The sequence below is a fragment of the Cibotium barometz genome, chromosome 63, assembly GCF_041138505.1.
Source record: "Cibotium barometz isolate CiBa-2024 chromosome 63, ASM4113850v1, whole genome shotgun sequence".
Lineage (NCBI taxonomy): Eukaryota > Viridiplantae > Streptophyta > Polypodiopsida > Cyatheales > Cibotiaceae > Cibotium > Cibotium barometz.
The window spans coordinates 10,501,996-10,507,103 of NC_141108.1; the positions used below are offsets into that span (position 1 = coordinate 10,501,996).

Consider the following 5,108-nt stretch of genomic DNA (forward strand, 5'->3'; position numbering starts at 1 on the left):
GAAGAACTGAAGACACCAGTCCAAAAACATGTGGCTGTCCGCGACGGAACACCTGCTTATCCTCTACATTGTATTTTAACATTTCATCTGCATATGCAGGGGGCTTTTCGCCGAAGCGAGTCTCTACCACCCTCAACAAAAGACCGTGTTGAGATCTAGTAAAAGAGCCCTTTTTTCATCACACAATCGCTTAGGCACCCATATTGGGTCTGGAAGAGGATACCATTCAGCATATATAACCTCCCCTGATGGGTGAACATAATTTAGGCCCTCAAAAATTCTACGGGCACGCTGTGAATATCGTTCGAGCCGCTTTTCAATCTCCAATTTTTGTCTCCTTATTTGCCTGGATTTGCGGACTCGCCATTTCCGTAATTTCTGCCATTGCATGGCCGCATTTACATCAGGCAAGGCAATTAATGCCAGTTTCTCTTCCTCTGCAAAGAAACAGCGATACGAAGTGAAGAAGTTCATAGATTGGCAGAAAATTATAATGGACTGCTGCTCAACATTATATTACACAGACATTTTCACCGGGAAAATAAAAAAAAATTACATGACAGCCACAAGAGGCATTAGGTTTTCAAAATGGCATAGCCATAAGAGTGAAGGGCATAGGTATGGGAACACTAAGTAAAGGCAATGGTTAGGTGGGAGCAGGTCACTGATGCTGAATGGTTCAGTGTGTTCAAACAAACAATCAAATGCAGCACCATCCAAACCGAAATGTATGAGTCGATGATGAAACTGCACTACAATGTATACCAGAAGGCCCCAACCAACATGGAAATTTCCTCTGCATTTGCAAAGGGTTTCGTGAAAGAATTCAGTCCTACCGTGATTGCAAGCGGGACAGCCATTAGGTTCAATTGGGCCGAGTTTGCAGTGCAGTACTTGCAGGATATTCGAGAGAAGGGCTATTATGAGGGCCATGTTAACAAGTGGAGACTACGCAATCTTCAGCTTCCAGCTTCAAAAATTGAGGATGAGTCTGCTGACATCTGCGAGGAAAACATGGCATTGGCAGGAAAGAGTACTGCCAAATCTACCAAGGCCACACTTCAGCCTCATCAAGATAGTCGACAGGAGATGGAAGCTTCTTCATTTTGTGGGTTGGAGGAATGGCAGTGCATGAAGGCAGCTGTCCTTCAAATGAAAACACAGCTACATTATGAGAAACAGAATTTAATGTGCAAGAGGGCCTGGAACTTGCTAGGGCTTTGAATGCAAAAAATGCGAAGGTCACTCCTATTGTCACGGCCATGAGACAGAGGTTGCAAGCAGCTGAGATGGAGTTGCAGGCTCTATTGCAAAGCAATGATGTGGATGCCCCGGTGAAAGATGGAGCTTGAAGTCAGAATAGAGACAACCAAAGACACCATAGAGGCTATGGGGTTTCCTCTTCGTGAAGATGACCCCATAGATAGTGACATAGACATAACCTGTAAACTGGTAAGTGTCCGTAAGTTTCATCTCTGCACTTTATGTTTGGTACATGTGCTCAGGTAACTCATGTACTTACCATGCTCTTTTTGTCTTGGTCTTGTAGGTTGAGGTGGAAATTGCAAAATCCAAGGTGCAAAACTTTGAAAGCCAACTTGAACTTCTGATGCACATGCAGTCCAAGCTGCAGGGCTCGTTTCTCCAAACTGCCCTAACTAATCTAGCCCTTGCTAGTTTTATGAAGGATAGAGAGGTGCAAGACAGCATCGGAACAAACCTGTGTACTGGCTATGATCTGCCCCTTGAGGTCCAACCATTCCTTGCAATGGTCAAGCTCCCTTGTGAGCATAATTATCACCTTCTGTGCTTTGCTGCTACATGCTCCCTTGGGACCGTATGTAGGGCTCCCTTCTGCAAAAAAAGCATACCTACCGTATGGTTGTGCAACCTTGCAACACAACGACATCCAACCACACCAGAGATTGGTAAGAAACCATACTTGAATGTATGCTTGCTAGCTAGCATACAGGACATACAGTGTGCAAGCTTGATCATATTGGGAATAAAAGGTGTGCTAGTTAGCATAATGAATATGCTAATTAGCATGCCAGGTATGCTAGTTATCATACTAGATATGCTAGTTAGCATATACAGTATGATAGTTAGCATATTGCATATGCTAATTAACATATCCAGTATACCAGTTAGCATACTGGATATGCTAGTAGGATGCTAACTAGCATATATCGTATATGCTAGTTAGCATACCCTGTATGCTAACTAGCATCCTCGTTAGCATACTCTGTATGCTAAATAGCATCCTAGTATGCATACCCTGTATACTAACTAGCATAGCATATATGCTAGTTAGCATACTTAATACGCTAACAAGCATACTGGATATGCTAATTAGCATATCAAGTAGGCCTACTAGCATATCCAGTATGCTAACTAGCATACGGGATATGTTAACTAGCATGCTAACTAGCATACCGGATATGCTAAAAAGCGTATCCAGAATGCTAATAAACACAACGGATATGCTAGTTAGGATACTGGATACGCTAACTAGCATACAAGATACGCTAATTAGCGTAACCAGTATGCTAACTAGCACACTGGATATGCTAGTTGGATGAGTGGATGCTAATTAGCATATCCAATATGCTAGTAAGCATATTGGGTATGCTTATTAGCATACCGGAGTTATCATATTGAATGCTAATTAGCATATCCAGTATGCTAGTTAGCATATTGGATTGCTATCTGAAATGCTAATTAGCATACAGGATATGCTAATTAGCATATCCTATATGCTAACTGGCATACTGGTTATGCTAATTAGCATATTGAATATGCTAGTTAGCAAACTTGATATGCTATTAAGCATGTTGGATATGCTAATTACCAATTTTTATATGCTAGTAAGCATTTTGGAGCATATTGGATTAGCTTAGAGGTTATAAGGTCTACTAGTTAGCATACTAGGTATGCTAGTTAGCATATTGGATATGCTTATTAGCATACTGGATATGCTAGCTGGAATGATAGTTAGCATACAGAATATACTAATTAGCATATCCAGTATGCTGGTTAGTATACTGGATATGCTAATTAGCATATCCTGTATGCTAACTAGCATACTGCTAATTAGCATACTGGATATGCTAATTAGCATACTTGATATGCTATTAAGCATGTTGGATATGCTAATTAGCATATACTGTGCTCTAGTAAGCACATAGAAGCTTTTGGGTACACTTGAATTGCTTAGAGATTATAAGGTTACTATGTAGCATACATGACATGCTTATAAAGGGTGTAATCAAAGATTTTTTTGTTGCAGGCCTCTCAAAGCCCCTACATGATGTGGGCAGTGTGCATGACACCAAAGGTAAGGGAAAGGCAACTGAGAACCCTTCGAATGAGAAGGGTGGTGAGCTAGATACAATGAATGAAGGAGTAGATGCGGGATCCCAGCAAATGCAAAGTGCAAGCATGAAAACAACAGAGGAAGGTGGTGACGTAAGCAGTAAATCAAAAGAAGATGATTTTTTTGTCATGGTTCCTCATGCGCGTGCCATGCCTGCTGCACAACTGACACAGTAAAAACTTCTCAGCAGACAATGGCTAGTGCCAGTGCATCAGGGGAAACATTGAAGACTAACAGCATAGAGGACCCGCAGGAAGTTAGTGATAACAGCCCTCTCGAGGGTTTTTTACGAAAGGCTAAGGCAAAGAGAACAGTGGGCCCATAAGAGGTACTTGAAGAAACTGCAAGCAACGGCTATGGTTTCCCAAAGAAGATGGAGGACAAAGCTGAAAGCACCAAAGGTGAAAAGAAAGCCACCCGCTCAAGAGCTTGCAAAAAACTGTGTTAAGACCTTTCCTTTTTTGTCCAGATTCTGTAGTGTAGCAGGCAACTGTCACTGTTCAGTTGTTTTGGGATCTAAACCCTCCATGGAAAGGCCATAAGCAGCATTGAACTCTACCAAAGTTGTACATAATTTTTCCTGCATGGGGATCACGACCTTCGGAGCTTTCCATCGGCCTGCACACATCAAAGGGAAATGTGCTCAATTGTAAAGGGAAATGTGCTCAACTATATTGCATGGAAATGTGCTCAACTGTATTGCATGGAGCTTGTGGTACTGAAGCCGAAAGTAGAAGAGAAAACACACAGAACCCACACAAGAGAGAGAGAGAGAGAGAGAGAGAGAGAGAGAGAGAGAGAGGTCTAGTAGATTATTTACTAGGTCTATTGTCTTGCAGTAGCACTTATCAAAGTGTAGTGCCTAGACTTGTAGAGATGGACATGTAGCCTCTTGCTCTTTAAGACCGATAATCAACCGATGAATGTAGGTCATTTAGTCTTTCGCATGTGATGCATCTCGTGTGGAGATACATGGTTCTAGCACTGTAGTTCCACATCCTTTCACCCACCTTTTTCTTGAACTTATATATATGTGCAATGGGCTCTATTAGCTCCACTGGGCTATAATCCCACTATGAAAGTGTGTCTCAAGACCTCATAGTAGGCTAGCCTTTTCAAGTGGGTTTAGTGACATGAACCACTGTCGCCCTTCAAGGAAAAGTTTGAATGAGTAGAACTTAGTGGGATCATCAATCCTTCCTGTGGCCTCACAAATTTGATCAAACTTCTCTAGGTTCTAAATGAAATCTCCATTTTCATAAAATTTGGTCATCATCCTTGAGATGTGGATTGGCTTGGTTTTCCCTAGCTTTAAGCCTCTAGGTGCTATGTTTGTTGTAACCTCCCTTCCCATTTCAATTTCTATCCTTAGCATGTCTATTGTATATTCACCTAACACGGTGGAATGTGAGGAGGTGGTTGCACAAAACCCTATGTTTCAGGGTATGAGATCTCTTGCACGATAGGGTTGGGTTGCATGGTTTTGCATTTTTACTTCGCAAACCTAGCTTTGAGTTTACAAGATCGACGTCTAAGGACACACTTTATGAATACCCTTGTCAATCACTTTATGATGAGGAAGTTCCAGACACTTTCTCCTTACTCCTCCCCATGTTCCATGTTTAAAAGGAGAGGTAGTCCTAGACACTTACTCCTTACTCCTACCTATGTTCCATATTTCTTGTCAAAATAGAGAAGTATTGGAACTGGTTCCAATACTCCTTACTCCTAC

General features: G+C 41.7%; 1 pseudogene; it reads left to right on the forward strand.

Annotated features, from left to right (window-relative positions):
• The first annotated feature begins 753 nt into the window (after window positions 1–753).
• Window positions 754–3,824, forward strand: LOC147603666 (uncharacterized; annotated as a pseudogene).
• The last annotated feature ends 1,284 nt before the right edge of the window (window positions 3,825–5,108 follow it).